Below are 18,078 nucleotides of genomic sequence, written 5' to 3'. Positions count from 1 at the left end.
ATGGAATCGGCATTAAAAGCTGCCACGTCAGTGGAGAACTGCCCGAGTACTCTCGCTCTCATTTCAGACAAGGGGGTTTGAATTGCCTTCTAGCCGCTCTCGCTCACGCCGGGCGCCGTGGCGTGTGTCTGTAATCCCAGCTACAGGGGCAGGTTGAGGCTGGCGGATCGCTTGAGCACGAAAGCTCTGTGCTGCAACTGGCTGTGCCGATCGGGAGTCCGCACTTAGCATGGCATCGACATGGCATTTCTGGGGGAGCTTGTGAATGCCAGGTCGTCTAAGGAGGGGTGAACCGGCCCAGGTCGGGAACGGAGCAGGTCAAAACCCCCGTGTCGCTCCAGTATTGGGACTGCTCCTGTGAGCGGACGTTGCAGTGCATCCTTTGCAAAACAACGAAACCCAGCCTCCTTTTTTTCTATTTAGTTTTTGAAGTACTGTATCACGCGTCGGCCGCCGGATAAAACCGGCAGCTGGCTCGTTGGTCTAGGGGTATGAGGTATATATACAGAATGATGCAAATATAACTGACTCTATTCACATTCCCATCGCGACATCATCTTAAACGCCTTAACTCTCAAATACCAATTTCCACTGCATGCAAACTTCAAGCCATCCTATTGATTTGATCAGGAGCAGTCTAAGAGTGTATTGTCTATTGCGTTGTAGGAGGACGCTTTGACTGAAATGTTGATAGTCGTAGGACATTATTATTTGTGCCTGGAAGCTCAAATTGAATGAAATGGACTTTGAAAGTTGTATTAAGTGCCTTGATGAAGGGGGCAAATGAAGAAGTGCAAATCCGGGAACAAGAAGATTGCAGGAATGGCCTGATGCTGGGAAGCTGGAAATTAACGTGACAGAGCAGAAGGAAGCAAGTTTTCTTCCAGGACAACCTTGTACTTGGCTTGATTCATGCCAAAGCTGCCCGATTCCAGCCTTGCTGAAGCACCCCCAGATCATCACCGATCCTCCACCACATTTCACAGTGGGTGCGAGACACTGTGGCTTGTAGGCCTCTCCAGGTCTCCGTCTAACCATTAGACGACCAGATGTTGGGCAAAGCTGAAAATTGGACTCATCTGGGGGTGCTTCAGCAAGGCTGGAATCGGGCAGATTTGTCTTTGTGAAGGACGCATGAATCAAGCCAAGTACAAGGTTGTCCTGGAAGAAAACTTGCTTCCTTCTGCTCTGACAATGTTCCCCAACTCTGAGGATTGGTTTGTCCAGCAGGACAGTGCTCCATGCCACACAGCCAGGTCAATCAAGGTGTGGACGGAGGACCACCAGATCAAGACCCTGTCATGGGCAGCCCAATCTCCAGACCTGAACCCCATTGAAAACCTCTGGAATGTGATCAAGAGGAAGATGGATGGTCACAAGCTATCAAACAAAGCCGAGCTGCTTGAATTTTTGCGCCAGGAGTGGCATAAAGCCACCCAACATCAATGTGAAAGACTGGTGGAGAGCATGCCAAGACGCATGAAAGCTGTGCTTGAAAATCAGGGTTATTCCACCAAGTATTGATTTCGGAACTCTTCCTAAGTTAAAACATTAGTATTGTGTTTTTTAAAAATGAATATGAACTTATTTTCTTTGCATTATTCGAGGTCTGACAACACTGCATCTTTTTTGTTATTTTGACCAGTTGTCATTTTCTGCAAATAAATGCTCTAAATGACAATATTTTTATTTGGAATTTGGGAGAAATGTTGTCAGTAGTTTATAGAATAAAACAAAAATGTTCATTTTACCCAAACACATACCTATAAATAGTAAAACCAGAGAAACTGATAATTATGCAGTGGTCTCTTTTTCCAGAGCTGTATATGCATCAGCACTGTGCTGTGGCTCGAGCTTATTTGACGACGCAGGCAATGCAAAAATGCCAAAACTTGCTTTTGCATTGTAGAACCTATTTAATTTAAATGCACGCTATGCCTTTAAGAACACAAGTGCCAATTGAGAACATACCGGCAGCTTGTTAAGTGTTAATTGTCTCCCCTTTGTACCAAACATATTTAAACCAAAGGAAATAGTAATGTATTACAGTGCCATTTTCTAATGTGATTAAGAAATGCAAAAAGCACCGTCCCTGGGTGGGCTTGAACCACCAACCTTTCGGTTAACAGCCGAACGCGCTAACCGATTGCACCTCAGAGACCAAACTGTTAAACTGCCAGAGCATACGGGAGATACTGCACAACGTGATCGAGGCAGCAGAAACATAAACTAATGTTAACAGAAAATAAATATAAAAAGAGAATTTCGACAAAAGCTGCCGGGAAGCTCTGCCGCTGCTGATTGCTTGTTTCTACGCGCTTTGAAAAGGGAGTCTCATCTTCCAGAATATCACTTACAATGTGGGCCATCAAAAATAAAAAATAAAGTTTCTAAAGAAGATGATTTCAGCAACCTAAAACACCACAAGAACACTTGTCATGTGACACTTTCTATATTGGCTTGCTAGCTTGCAATTGGCTGCTGGTCCGCGGCGGTGCGGCACTGAGCGCTGGTTTATCATGTTACAGGTGTTATACACTGAGTGCTGGTTTAACATGTTACAGGTGTTATACAATGAGCGCTGGTTTATCATGTTACAAGTGTTATACACTGAGCGCTGGTTTATCATGTTACAGGTGTTATACACTGTGCGCTGGTTTAACATGTTACAGGTGTTATACACTGAGCGCTGGTTTACATGTTACAGGTGTTATACACTGAGCGCTGGTTTAACATGTTACAGGTGTTATACACTGAGCGCTGGTTTATCATGTTACAGGTGTTATACACTGAGCTTAGGTTTATCATGTTACAGGTGTTATACACTGAGCGCTGGTTTATCATGTTACTAGTGTTATACACTGAGCGCTGGTTTATCATGTTACAGGTGTGATACACTGAGCACTGGTTTATCATGTTACAGGTGTTACACACCAGCTCCAGTAGGCACTGAGCGCTTTTCACCTCCAGCGACAGTGTGTCACTGACGCTGGCATGCGTATCGGGTGCATAATGACGTTTTTATTAATGCCACTTTCTTACGGACAGTAGTCAGGGTGATGATACAAGACCAGAGCCAATAAACCTGTTATTTTCTTGTCCTTTCACTACCATATTCTATTGTGCTTGTTCAGAATACGCGTGAATCCTGAAAACATCTTGTTAATATTTAAACAGCCAGCAGCCACTTTATTGATCACTCTGTGGATTAACCGCTATTGGAATACAGATGCTTGTGTTAAAGATGTTAATAGACTTTCAATGTACACGTTTTAGAGCTAAGCGTTTGTTGAGGCAGTTCCAGTGTTTGCCTTTTGGACTTACTCTGGAAGATATACAAAAAAAAAAAAAAAAACATTTGTTGAGAACCGCATTTGGGAGAAAACTTAACAGTTTTGAAACGCATTAGTAAAGGCATCTATTATGGTGTTTCCGAGCTATTGAACGTTTCGCTTGTTAGGGCGGGCGAGTCTGTTACAAAGAATTGCCACACTTTATGTATCTCCATAATGCGTTGGGACTAAATACGCCGATGCATTAAAACTACTTGGAGAATGCGGGCATCGATCCCGCTACTTCTCGCATGCTAAGCGAGCGCTCTACCATTTGAGCTTATTCCCATCGTGATGTGCTGGCGATTCTCATGGGCCGATGTGTTCACCAGTTACACCACAGAAGTGCTATGGTTTGAGAGAAGAGCACAGGCTTAAATTTAAAATGTCTCCTCTGCTTTTACAATGGCTTAATAATAATAATAATAATAATAATAATAATAATAATAATAATAATAATAATTGATAGCTCTGACAGGACATCAGCACAGCCAGACTATATGGGGGAGTGGGATATAAATGTGCAGGATATAAATCTCGCTTTGCTAATCACTCCCGTATGCGGTGGCTGTTTAACAGTTTGGTCTCTGTGGCGCAATCGGTTAGCGCGTTCGGTTGTTAACCGGAAGGTTGGTGGTTCAAGCCCACCCAGGGATGGTGCTTTTTGCATTTCTTAATCACATTAGAAAATGGCACTGTAATACATTACTATTACCTTTGGTTTAAATATGTTTGGTACAAAGGGGAGACAATTAACACTTAACAAGCTGCCGGTATGTTCTCAATTGGCACTTGTGTTCTTAAAGGCATAGCATGCATTTAAATTAAATAGGTTCTACAATGCAAAAGCACGTTTTTGCATTTTTGCATTGCCTGCCTCGTCAAACATGCTTGAGCCACAGCACAGTGCTGATGCATATACAGCTCTGGAAAAAATTAAGAGACCACTGCATAATTATCAGTTTCTCTGGTTTTACTATTTATAGGTATGTGTTTGGGTAAAATGAACATTTTTGTTTTATTCTATAAACTACTGACAACATTTCTCCCAAATTCCAAATAAAAATATTGTCATTTAGAGCATTTATTTGCAGAAAATGACAACTGGTCAAAATAACAAAAACGATGCAGTGTTGTCAGACCTCGAATAATGCAAAGAAAATAAGTTCATATTCATTTTTAAAAAACACAATACTAATGTTTTAACTTAGGAAGAGTTCCGAAATCAATACTTGGTGGAATAACCCTGATTTTCAAGCACAGCTTTCATGCGTCTTGGCATGCTCTCCACCAGTCTTTCACATTGATGTTGGGTGGCTTTATGCCACTCTTGGCGCAAAAATTCAAGCAGCTCGGCTTTGTTTGATAGCTTGTGACCATCCATCTTCCTCTTGATCACATTCCAGAGGTTTTCAATTGGGTTCAGGTCTGGAGATTGGGCTGCCCATGACAGGGTCTTGATCTGGTGGTCCTCCATCCACACCTTGATTGACCTGGCTGTGTGGCATGGAGCACTGTCCTGCTGGAAAAACCAATCCTCAGAGTTGGGGAACATTGTCAGAGCAGAAGGAAGCAAGTTTTCTTCCAGGACAACCTTGTGTCACGGGTGACCTCGAACCAGTTATTATGTGTAGTAAGAAATTGGATTCCTTTGCATGGAGAATTTCAGTGGCTAGAGTTCACTGCTCCTCGATTGATTCAGATTCAGTTGTATTAAGTCTGCCCACTAATAATGTAGAGCAAAATAGGTATTGTGGTGTTTGCAGAGCCGACCCGAGCTGAACCCAAGACAGAAGTGGAGTCCTGCTGGGAACGAGCTGAAACATTGGACATGGACTAGATGATTTAAAAATGAAATGTATTAATGAGATGATATGTGCTGTAACCATTTGTAATGTTTGAATAATCTTTAGTCTGTAACAAATACTGTAAAGTGCTCTCTCTGTAAGACCGTATAACAGAATCTGGTACAACTTGATACACTGGCCGGCCTTGAGCAGTCTCTTATCAAGATAGGCACAGCTCCAGAATTGAGGGCTGGAATTTTTAATATTTTTTCAGCTTAAATACAGAATAATGCTATACTAATAAATACATGTTAAAATGTTTGCTTTAAATAGTATAGATTGTTGTGGTAACATATAATCATAGGTAGTGATAATTATTGTTAGTATGAAATACTATGAACAATTTGTATGTATAAGATCATATGATTCACTTTGCTTAATATGATAGCATACCTGAAGCTGTTTTCTATCAAGATGAGCATAGTTGAAAACTGAGTCCTAATTCAATGAAAAGAATTACTGTGTGCTTACATTCAAGAATTATAACTTCTGAATATAAAGGGAAAATGAGTTAGAAGTATTCTTAAGGGAAAGAGAAAACAGAAAAGGATTAAAAGACCTCGCTTTGAGTAGGTTTCTGCTTGTAATTCAGTTTTAAAATAAGTAGGTGAGTAAGAACAACCTAGAGTAAAAGCAGACTATAACTTAAGAAAAATAAGCATTGTCAGAAGATACACCACAAATAGAGAGCAGAAAAATTGAATAAAATCCTATTGTAATATTGCTGATATACTGCTGCTAGCAGAAAGAAATAAGGTTAGCAGCCATATGCTATAAGAAGTAACGTACAAGTTTGACTTTGAAGTTAAAAGATGCAGCATAAAGAAAAGTTGTGGTAGAACATACAAAATAAAAGGATTGAATAAATAATGAAGAATAAACTATGTGACCTGTCTTCTTGAACTCTCTATCAGCCTGACCTTGGAGAGATTAATATTAGCTGCAGTCCTTCTCTTTTGTTCACGCTACTCTTCCTTATAATAGGAGGTAAGCATATTAATGGTATTATTGTATCTCACATTTATTGGTTATATTGCTAATAGGTTTTGAAACTATGTTTTGGTATTGAGGGTGTTATATTGAATGTGCTAAAACATAGCAGTTGGTGCTTGTAGGCTTTGTGCTTAACCAGCCTGAGGGCTGCACTGAATACATCTAATTGTATTATGTTATTGAAGTATTAAATGCTGAAGCTTGTAATAAACTTAGGATTGCTAATTATTGTTACATGTTTTCGGGTTTTGGTAGTATGCGCAAACTACTAAACCAATATTAAGGAGCGCTGATGTTGCTCTGATTCATAAAACTTTGAATAAATGAGTCTGAGTGATTTTCTTGATTAAATAAAAAGGTTTTAAGGACACACCGCTCGTCCAGTGCTCGAACATAAACCACTAGGAGTTTTAAACTTCTCTGTCCTCCTTAACGTCTCACCTGAGTTAAGAGTGTGTGCAGAGCGAATAATATAATAAAAGAGAACGTGAAAAGTGAAAATGTGACACTTGTACTTGGCTTGAATCATGCGTCCTTCACAAAGACAAATCTGCCCGATTCCAGCCTTGCTGAAGCACCCCAAGATGAGTCCAATTTTCAGCTTTGCCAAACACCTGGTCGTCTAATAGTTAGACGGAGACCTGGAGAGGCCTACAAGCCACAGTGTCTCGCACCCACTGTGAAATGTGGTGGAGGATCGGTGATGAACTGGGGGTGCTTCAGCAAGGCTGGAATCGGGCAGCTTTGGCATGAATCAAGCCAAGTACAAGGTTGTCCTGGAAGAAAACTAGCTTCCTTCTGCTCTGTCACGTTAATTTCCAGCTTCCCAGCATCAGGCCATTCCTGCAACCTTCTTGTTCCCGGATTTGCACTTCTTCATTTGCCCCCTTCATCAAGGCATTTAATACAACTTTCAAAGACAATTTAATTCAATTTGAGCTTCCAGGCACAAATAAAAATGTCCTACGATTATCAACATTTCAGTCAAATCGTCCTCCCACAATGCAATAGACAATACACTCTTAGACTGCTCCTGATCAAATCAATAGGATGGCTTGAAGTTTGCATGCAGTGGAAATTGGTATTTGAGAGTTAAGGCGTTTAAGATGATGTCGCGATGGGAATGTGAATAGAGTCAGTTATATTTGCATCATTCTGTATATATACCCCATACCCCTAGACCAACGAGCCAGCTGCCGGTTTTATCCGGCGGCCGACACGTGATACAGTACTTCAAAAAATAAATAGAAAAAAAGGAGGCTGGGTTTCGTTGTTTTGCAAAGGAGGCACTGCAACGTCCGCTCACAGGAGCAGTCCCACTACTGCTGCGACACGGGGGTTTTGACCTGCTCCGTTCACGACCAGGGGCGGTTCACCCCTCCTTAGACGACCTGGCATTCACGAGCTCCCCCAGAAACGCCGTGTTAAGTGCGGACTCCCGATCGGCACAAACAGATTTTTTTTTATATATTTTTCAGCAATTGAAGAGTTTCTGTTAATTGAGAATAAATATAAATGGCTTGAAGTTTGCTTTAATTTGTAACGTGTTTGTAATGAAATGTGTTTTTTTACCAATCATTGTTCGTATACTAGCTACTGATGCATGTCCAGGAGGTTGCTCTTCCGCTTCCCATATGGTCTAGCGGTTAGGATTCCTGGTTTTCACCCAGGCGGCCCGGGTTCGACTCCCAGTATGTTATTGTCATTTTGTTACAGAACTGTGGTCATGTGTAATGTGTTTTCATTATAATAATAAAGCTAGTTACTTGAAATGTATATATATATATATATATATATATATATACACACACAGAATGATGCAATGTATTTGACTCTATTCACATCACCTCACATTTCACTGGTTGCCTACGAGGGCTTGAGAGGGGTGACGTAAAAGTGAGAGAAAGAGCAGTTTAGACACATAACATACAACAATCTGACACTCGCTCCCGACGGGTCAGGCAGCATCCTCTCGCTCCCGGGCGTTTAATAGAGCAAAACTCTGTCTTTCCAAAGAATTGTGTGGTTTGGTCTCCGAATGGAGGCGTGGGCTGAGGGCTGATTGCACAATGGTTAAACGAGGACTGCAGTCTTTGTTGAGTCTGCAAAGCTGTTGCTGTGACACGCCTTGTAATATGGAATATATTGAAACCGAATTGTCTGCTTGTGTAACACCTAGCCAATAAGGAGTAATTAAAACGTCACGCGAGCCTTGGTGGTTCAGTGGTAGAAATCTCGCCTGCCACGCGGGAGGCCCGGGTTCGATTCACGGCGAATGCAACCTTCTTTTTCTTTTTTACTTTATGTATACAATTACAGCAGCACGCACCTGCCTTCAATCAGTAAAAAAAAAATCTCCCCGTCGGGGAATTGAACCCCGGTCTCCCGCGTGACAGGCGGGGATACTGACCACTATACTAACGAGGAAGGCACACGCTACATGCCAATACGGCAACGCATTTAGTTGCAAAGCGTCTAAGTCAAAACTGCCTGCTGAGCTTAATGTCGGTTTACGGATCGAAAACAGTATAGTACAAAAACAAAAAAAATCGGGATCATCCGGGATTTGAACCCAGGACCTCTCGCACCCAAAGCGAGAATCATACCCCTAGACCAACGAGCCAGCTGCCGGTTTTATCTGGCGGCCGACGCGTGATACAGTCTCTGGCAGCAAAATAAGTGCAGCATGACAAGGGTCCCGTTTTTTAAATTCGCAGCACGAAAACTAGGATTCACATGTGTTTGACGTAACACTTTTTCAATTCATTCATCTGGTCACAGTGTTTTACCGCTACAGCAGGACCCGGCAATGCTTTTAATGGAATCGGCATTAAAAGCTGCCACGTCAGTGGAGAACTGCCCGAGTACTCTCGCTCTCATTTCAGACAAGGGGATTTGAATTGCCTTCTAGCCGTTCTCGCTCACGCCGGGTGCCGTGTCATGTGTCTGTAATCCCAGCTACAGGGGCAGGTTGAGGCAGGCGGATCGCTTGAGCATGGAAGCTCTGTGCTGCAACTGGCTGTGCCGATCGGGAGTCCGCACTTAGCACGGCATCGACATGGCGTTTCTGGGGGAGCTCGTGAATGCCAGGTCGTCTAAGGAGGGGTGAACCGGCCCAGGTCGGGAACGGAGCAGGTCAAAACCCTCGTGTCGCAGCAGTAGTAGGACTGCTCCTGTGAGCAGACGTTGCAGTGCATCCTTTGCAAAACAACGAAACCCAGCCTCCTTTTTTTCTATTTATTTTTTGAAGTACTGTATCACGCGTCGGCCGCCGGATAAAACCGGCAGCTGGCTCGTTGGTCTAGGGGTATGGGGTATATATACAGAATGATGCAAATATAACTGACTCTATTCACATTCCCATCGCGACATCATCTTAAACGCCTTATCTCTCAAATACCAATTTCCACTGCATGCAAACTTCAAGCCATCCTATTGATTTGATCAGGAGCAGTCTAAGAGTGTATTGTCTATTGTGTTGTGGGAGGACGCTTTGACTGAAATGTTGATAATCGTAGGACATTATTATTTGTGCCTGGAAGCTCAAATTGAATGAAATGGACTTTGAAAGTTGTATTAAGTGCCTTGATGAAGGGGGCAAATGAAGAAGTGCAAATCCGGGAACAAGAAGGTTGCAGGAATGGCCTGATGCTGGGAAGCTGGAAATTAACGTGACAGAGCAGAAGGAAGCAAGTTTTCTTCCAGGACAACCTTGTACTTGGCTTGATTCATGCCAAAGCTGCCCGATTCCAGCCTTGCTGAAGCACCCCCAGTTCATCACCGATCCTCCACCACATTTCACAGTGGGTGCGAGACACTGTGGCTTGTAGGCCTCTCCAGGTCTCCGTCTAACCATTAGACGACCAGGTGTTGGGAAAAGCTGAAAATTGGACTCATCTGGGGGTGCTTCAGCAAGTCTGGAATCGGGCAGATTTGTCTTTGTGAAGGACGCATGAATCAAGCCAAGTACAAGGTTGTCCTTGAAGAAAACTTGCTTCCTTCTGCTCTGACAATGTTCCCCAACTCTGAGGATTGGTTTGTCCAGCAGGACAGTGCTCCATGCCACACAGCCAGGTCAATCAAGGTGTGGATGGAGGACCACCAGATCAAGACCCTGTCATGGGCAGCCCAATCTCCAGACCTGAACCCCATTGAAAACCTCTGGAATGTGATCAAGAGGAAGATGGATGGTCACAAGCTATCAAACAAAGCCACCCAACATCAATGTGAAAGACTGGTGGAGAGCATGCCAAGACACATGAAAGCTGTGCTTGAAAATCAGGGTTATTCCACCAAGTATTGATTTCTGAACTCTTCCTAAGTTAAAACATTAGTATTGTGTTTTTTAAAAATGAATATGAACTTATTTTCTTTGCATTATTCGAGGTCTGACAACACTGCATCTTTTTTGTTATTTTGACCAGTTGTCATTTTCTGCAAATAAATGCTCTAAATGACAATATTTTTATTTGGAATTTGGGAGAAATGTTGTCAGTAGTTTATAGAATAATACAAAAATGTTCATTTTACCCAAACACATACCTATAAATAGTAAAACCAGAGAAACTGATAATTATGCAGTGGTCTCTTAATTTTTTCCAGAGCTGTATATGCATCAGCACTGTGCTGTGGCTCGAGCTTGTTTGACGAGGCAGGCAAAGCAAAAATGCCAAAACTTGCTTTTGCATTGTAGAACCTATTTAATTTAAATGCACGCTATGCCTTTAAGAACACAAGTGCCAATTGAGAACATACCGGCAGCTTGTTAAGTGTTAATTGTCTCCCCTTTGTACCAAACATATTTAAACCAAAGGAAATAGTAATGTATTACAGTGCCATTTTCTAATGTGATTAAGAAATGCAAAAAGCACCGTCCGTGGGTGGGCTTGAACCACCAACCTTTCGGTTAACAGCCGAACGCGCTAACCGATTGCGCCACAGAGAACCAACTGTTAATCCGCCAGCATATACGGGAGATACTGCACAACGTGATCGAGGGAGCAGAAACATAAACTAATGTTAACAGAAAATAAATATAAAAAGAGAATTTCGACAAAAGCTGCTGGGAAGCACTGCCGCTGCTGATTGCTTGTTTCTGCGCGCTTTGAAAAGGGAGTCTCGTCTTCCAGAATATCACTTACAATGTGGGCCATCAAAAATAAAAAATAAAGTTTCTAAAGAAGATGATTTCAGCAAGCTAAAACACCACACGAACACTTGTCATGTGACAGTTTCTATATTGGCTTGCTAGCTTGCAATTGGCTGCTGGTCCGCGGCGGTGCGGCACTGAGCGCTGGTTTATCATGTTACAGGTGTTATACACTGAGCGCTGGTTTATCATGTTACAGGTTTTACACACCAGTGCCAGTAGGCACTGAGCGCTTTTCACCTCCAGCGACAGTGTGTCACTGATGCTGGCATGCGTATCGGGTGCATAATGACATTTTTATTAATGCCACTTTCTTACGGACAGTAGTCAGAGTGATGATACAAGACCAGAGCCAATAAACCTGTTATTTTCTTGTCCTTTCACTACCATATTCTATTGTGCTTGTTCAGAATACGCGTGAATCCTGAAAACATCTTGTTAATATTTAAACAACGCCAGCAGCCACTTTATTGATCACTCTGTGGATTAACCGCTATTGGAATACAGATGCTTGTGTTAAAGATGTTAATAGACTTTCAATGTACACGTTTTAGAGCTAAGCGTTTGTTGAGGCAGTTGAAGCGCTGCACTTTCAGGCAGCCAGTTCCAGTGTTTGCCTTTTGGACTTACTCTGGAAGGAATACAAAAAAAAAAAAACATTTGTTGAGAACTGCATTTGGGAGAAAACTTAACAGTTTCGAAACGCATTAGTAAAGGCATCGGATTCTATTATGGTGTTTCCGAGCTGTTGAACGTTTCGCTTGTTAGGGCGGGCGAGTCTGTTACAAAGAATTGCCACACTGTATGTATCTCCATAATGCGTTGGGACTAAATACGCCGATACATTAAAACTACTTGGAGAATGCGGGCATCGATCCTGCTACTTCTCACATGCTAAGCGAGCGCTCGGAAAGATTGTTTCAAGGAAATCAACAGCTGATACCAACTCTTGTCAGCACTCAATACTATTTTAATTTCCATTTTAAATCAGACTAAAATAGTGTTCCTAACACAGATTGCATTTTTGTTGTGAACAGACTAGTTGTTGAAGACACTGAAAATGCAATATTAATATTATTGGCAGACCGTCGCCCCAACTGGCAATATCTTCGTAGCACAACAGAGACTTCATATGATACAATGACTGTGCAATAATGAGGTGTTACATTAACAATACAAACTAACTTGAGACATCCAAGCCGTTAAAGCAGACCTTAAGTTTGTCGTGTGATACAAAAGCAAGTTTTGGCATTTTTGCATTGCCTGCCTCGTCAAACAAGCTCGAGCCACAGCACACAGCGCTGCTGCATCGGGACACAGAGGTGGATTTTAAAGCGACTGAATCAACGAGCTGAGACTACTTTTTGAAGAAATTGAAAACATACCTCTCGTCGAAATATTTGCTATTTAGTTAATTAATTTATTTTTTGAATTTGCAATTGGCAGACTACATTGCCGAGACAATCTGAATTGCTCGTATCAAGCTGTGATGGAGCCTATGAGAATCGCTAGCATAAATCAAGGGGAATTAGCTCAAATGGTAGAGCGCTCGCTTAGCATGCGAGAAGTAGCGGGATTGATGCCCGCATTCTCCAAATTATTTTAATGTATCTGTTTATTTAGTCCCAACGCATTATGGAGATAAATACAAAGTGTGGCAATTCTTTGTAACAGATTCGCCCGCCCTACATGTGTATTTTAAAGCAGTGTCTCCTAATTTGTAATATTCCCCAGACTGAAAAACTGCAGTGCGCCCTCCATCGTATGCCTTCCGAGAAGCACAAACAGATTTTTTTAAAAATATTTTTTAGCAATGGAAGAGTTTCTGTTAATTGAGAATAAATATAAATGGCTTGAAGTTTGCTTTAATTTGTAACGTGTTTGTAATGAAATATGTGGTTTTTTACCAATCATTGTTCTGTATACTAGCTACTGATGCATGTCCAGGAGGTTGCTCCTCCGCTTCCCATATGGTCTAGCGGTTAGGATTCCTGGTTTTCACCCAGGCGGCCCGGGTTCGACTCCCGGTATGGGAACGTCTTTGTTATTGTCATTTTGTTACAGAACTGTGGTCATGTGTAATGTGTTTTCATTATAATAATAAAGCTATTTACTTGAAATGTATATATATATCATGGGGCAAGTTCAGCATGGAAGAGGGGGTCTTGGTTTCAGTTCAACTCCTCCTACATGGCACAAGGCGGCCCCAGCTCAAAGAAGGAAGCTGGTAGTCAACGAGGTGCAAAAGCAGGAGGAGAGGATGAGGTGTATAAAGGCCATTTCCCAGGCCAAACAGGGAGAATGGATGAGATGGGAGAGTGTGGAACAACAATAGATTGCGGATGCAACCCCGGTTCCCTGAAAGAGAAAATAACCATCAACATGAGATATTGCCGTCAGGCAGCACCGGTAGGCTGAGCTTTTATAGCAAAGCTGCCGATAGGCCCCCACGCCAGCTGCAGTGTAAGCCCGCCCCCCTGGGAGCTTACTTAACTGCGCGCGTTGGGATGCACTTCCTCTTTTGCTCTTCAGGCCGTGAAGGCTACCGGAGCGACCTCGCAGCTTGATGGTTATTTTCTCTTTCAGGGAACCGGGGTTGCATCCGCAACCTATCGTTCCCTTTCAAGTCGAAAATAACCATCAACATGGGATACAGTGTACCCTAGCTGTCGCGAGGGAGGATTCTCGGCAGTAGGACAGACTTACGTCATAACGCAACTGCGTAGGCAGTACATCTAGGCATATGCGGAGCTGCGCCTCAGCATCTATGCTCGTAATGACACCTGTCTTAAAGGTGGAACAGTCAACACCATGCTATCTACCACTCTATACGTCCGCATCCTGAGGCGTCGTAGAGTGTAAAACAGATGCTCCAAACAGTGGAGCAGAGGAATCCAGTACATTTAACCTGTAAAACCTCATGAAAGTATGCAGCGTAGCCCAACTGGCTGCCGCGCAAATATCAGACACCGGCACCCCTCGAAAGAGGGCCCCGGATGTCGCCATACCCCTGGTAGAATGCGCCTTCAACTGCCCTGGTGGTGGAAGGCCTGCAGATTCATACGCTAATTTAATAGCATCCACTATCCAGTGGGAAAGGCGCTGTTTAGACAGCGGCTGACCCAAAGATCTAGAACCATGGCATATGAACAACTGTTCTGTCTGCCTCACAGTCTTTGTACGGTCAATATAACACCTCAATGCCCTCACGGGGCAGAGCATGTGTAACCGCTCTTCCTCTGGGGAAGAAAAAGGAGGAGGATGGAACGCCATCAACTCGACTGACTGGTTCATGTGGAACGGGGATATAACCTTTGGTAAAAAGGCCGGATTAGGGCGCATGGAGACCTTAGAACCGTCTCCTGCAAAACGAGTACAAGAAGGATGCACTGAAAGTGCATGTAACTCGCTCACGCGTTTTGCTGATACCACAGCCAGCAAAAATGCAGTCTTAATAGATATGAGCTTCATATCCACGCTGTGGAGAGGCTCAAACGGTGCCTTGGTAAGGGCTTCTAGCACCACATCAAGGCTCCACGACGGTAAACTGGTCGTTCTTGGAGGCCGCAAGCGTCTTGCGCCTTTCAGAAACTGAGATGCCAAAAAATGGCAACCAGGTGATAAACCGTCAATGCGTACATGACAAGCCGAAATGGCGGCTAAATACACTTTAAGTGTAGAAGGAGATTTCCCTTCATCCAGCAGTTTCTGCAGAAACTGCAATATTACTGCCATAGGACAGGAGACTGGGTCGTGGCTCTCAGCCAGACACCAACTCTGAAACAACTGCCACTTATACGCATACTGCGACCTAGTAGAGGGCACTCTCGCACTCTGGATGGTCGATATAACTGCAGTCGAAAGCCCTAAGGCTGACAGGCGCTCCCGCTCAGGGGCCAAGCCCATAACTTCAACATCCATCTCTCCAACCCCAGCCACTCTGCTGGATTCCTCCCTCTCCTTCACTCCTTCGACTTCTGTCTCTCTCCGTCCCCTCCTACCCACAAAGCTGGCCGTCAACTGGACCTCACCTTCTCCAGGGCCTGCTGCCCCTCCAACCTCTCTGTCACCCCCCTGGACCTCTCTGATCACTATTTCATCTCTTTTTCTCTGTCTCTCCCCCCTCTCCCTGCTCCTCCTACCCCCACTGTCACCTCTCGCCGTAACCTCTGCTCTCTCTCCCCCTCTGTCCTTGCCTCCTCTGCTCTCTCTCACCTCCCTCCTATCGACTCCTTTTCACAACTCTCCGTAGACTCTGCTACCTCCACCCTCTTCTCCTCACTCACCTCCTCCCTCGACTCCCTCTGTCCCCTCACCTCCCGTCCTGCTCGCCCCTCCCCTCCCCATCCCTGGCTCTCCTCTGTGCTCCGCTCGGCAAGAATCACACTGCGATCTGCTGAAAAGAAATGGAAGAGAACCAAACTCCCTGCTGCCCTAGACCTTTACCGCACTCTTCTCTCCTCCTTCTCCTCTACTCTCTCCTCTGCTAAATGTGCTTATTTCCAATCTGTAATCCAAGCCTCCACTAACAACCCACGTAAACTATTCTCTACCTTCTCCTCCCTCCTAAACCCTCCCCCTCCTCCTCCCTCCTCTATCTCCCCTGACAACTTTGCCTCCTTCTTCTCTTCTGAAATCTCAGATATCCGCAAACTCTTTAACACCTCTCCCTCCCCCGCACCCCCTCCTGCTCCAACCCCTACACCCACTACATCCCCTACTAACTCGCCCTCCCTCTCCACCTTCTTGCCCCTCTCAGACTCTGACCTCTCCTCCCTGCTCCTCCCGGCATCTTCCCCTCTGCCTTCAAAAAAGCCTCTATCACTCCCCTCCTCAAAAAACCTACCCTCGACCCCACCTCCCTCCAGAGCTACCGTCCTGTCTCCCTCCTACCCTTCCTCTCCAAAACCCTCGAGCGGACTGTACACCGCCAGCTCTCTGCTTTCTTGTCCAACCACTCTCTGCTTGACCCTCTCCAATCTGGCTTCCGCTCTGCTCACTCCACTGAAACCGCCCTTCTGTCTGTCACCAACTCACTTAAGTGTGCCCGAGCTGCCTCTCTCTCCTCTGTCCTAATTCTCCTCGACCTCTCTGCTGCCTTTGACACTGTTGATCACTCTATTCTACTATCATCTCTTGCTGACCTGGGGATCTCTGGCACTGCTCTGGCCTGGTTCTCCTCCTACCTCTCCAACCGCACTTACCAGGTAACCTGGCGTGGAGCAACCTCCACACCTCACCCTCTCTTAACTGGAGTCCCCCAAGGGTCAGTCTTGGGTCCTCTCCTGTTCTCTCTCTACACCCGCTCCCTGGGCCCCCTCATCGCATCCTATGGTTTCTCATACCATTTCTATGCTGATGATGCTCAGATTTTCCTCTCCATCCCCACCTCTGACTCCACCATCTCCTCCCGTATCTCTACCTGTCTGTCTGCTATTTCCTCCTGGATGCACTCGCATCACCTCAAACTCAACCTCTCTAAATCTGACCTCCTTTTCTTTCCCTCCTCCTCCCCCTCCTCTGATCTCTCTATCTCTGTTCCTCTGGAATCTACCACACTCTCTCCCTCTTCCTCAGCTAAGAACCTTGGAGTCACCCTGGACCCCTGCCTCTCTTATTCCCAGCACATCTCCACTCTGGCACGCACTTGCAGATTCTTCCTGAGCAACATCCGAAGAATCCGACCCTTCCTCACCAACTATGCTACCCAGCTCCTGGTCTAGGCCCTGGTACTCTCCCGCCTAGACTACTGCAACTCCCTCCTGGCTGGCCTCCCTGCGTCCGCCACCCGTCCGCTCCAGCTCATCCAGAACTCTGCTGCTCGCCTGGTGTTCTCTCTACCTCGCTTCGCCCACGCTACTCCACTACTCCGCTCGCTCCACTGGCTCCCGATCACCGCTCGCATCCAGTTCAAGACTCTTGTACTAGCCTACAGATGCCTTGATCAGACTGCACCCAGCTACCTCCAGACCCTCATCTCTCCCTACACCCACACTCGACCTCTCCGCTCCGCCTGCACTAGAAGACTGGCTCTACCTCCGCTACGCTCCCCTGCCTCCCGAGCCCGCTCCTTCTCCACCCTTGCTCCGCAGTGGTGGAACGACCTTCCTACAGATGTCAGGACTGCCCAGTCCCTGACCACATTCCGGCGCCTCCTTAAGACTCACCTCTTCAAACAGCACCTGTAGAACTCCTCTGTTGTATCCTGGGACACTATCACCCTTCATTTAAATATGCTTTATTTTGCTCTTATCTGCCCCCTATTTTACTGCATTTAATCCTGTACCTCAGAATATTGTAATCTGCCAAGTGTTTAATCTGTAGTATTTTGTACTTAATCATATCCTGATGTAACTATCACTATTTAATCATATCCTGATGTAACTTTCACTATTATCTGCTGTATTATTGAATTGTGGTTTGTCACACTTGAGAATTATTGTATTTCTTGTTCTTATTGTATGACTTATATTGTAACACTTGAATGTATTTGTATTTGCTTGCAATTGTAAGTCGCCCTGGATAAGGGCGTCTGCTAAGAAATAAATAATAATAATAATAATAATAATAATAATAATAATAATATATATATATATATATATATATATATATATATATATATATATATATATATATATATATATATATAGTATTTTCGTTTTATTTAACAGCTACAGATGCACATTTGTGGAAGGGATATTATTAGAACGCAAGTGGCGAATTTTTTGAAGGTTACATTTATGTTTGTACTTTGCTA

The 18,078-nt window shown here is 44.3% G+C and overlaps 3 non-coding genes across 3 annotated transcripts; 1 reads left to right on the top strand and 2 right to left on the bottom strand.

Annotated features, from left to right (window-relative positions):
• Positions 1-8,527: 8,527 nt before the first annotated feature.
• Positions 8,528-8,599, bottom strand: trnad-guc (transfer RNA aspartic acid (anticodon GUC)). Its single transcript has one exon. It is a non-coding gene; the product is annotated as a tRNA-Asp (tRNA).
• A 124-nt stretch (positions 8,600-8,723) lies between these two features.
• Positions 8,724-8,795, bottom strand: trnap-ugg (transfer RNA proline (anticodon UGG)). The gene has a single exon. It is a non-coding gene; the product is annotated as a tRNA-Pro (tRNA).
• Positions 8,796-13,285: 4,490 nt separating this feature from the next.
• trnae-uuc (transfer RNA glutamic acid (anticodon UUC)) lies at positions 13,286-13,357 on the top strand. Its single transcript has one exon. It is a non-coding gene; the product is annotated as a tRNA-Glu (tRNA).
• The last annotated feature ends 4,721 nt before the right edge of the window (positions 13,358-18,078 follow it).

Source organism: Acipenser ruthenus, unplaced genomic scaffold (assembly GCF_902713425.1).
Source record: "Acipenser ruthenus unplaced genomic scaffold, fAciRut3.2 maternal haplotype, whole genome shotgun sequence".
In the NCBI taxonomy this organism is placed as follows: Eukaryota; Metazoa; Chordata; class Actinopteri; order Acipenseriformes; family Acipenseridae; genus Acipenser; species Acipenser ruthenus.
The sequence above is the reverse complement of the archived record's forward strand: the minus strand, read 5'-3'. Positions and strand labels throughout refer to the sequence as shown.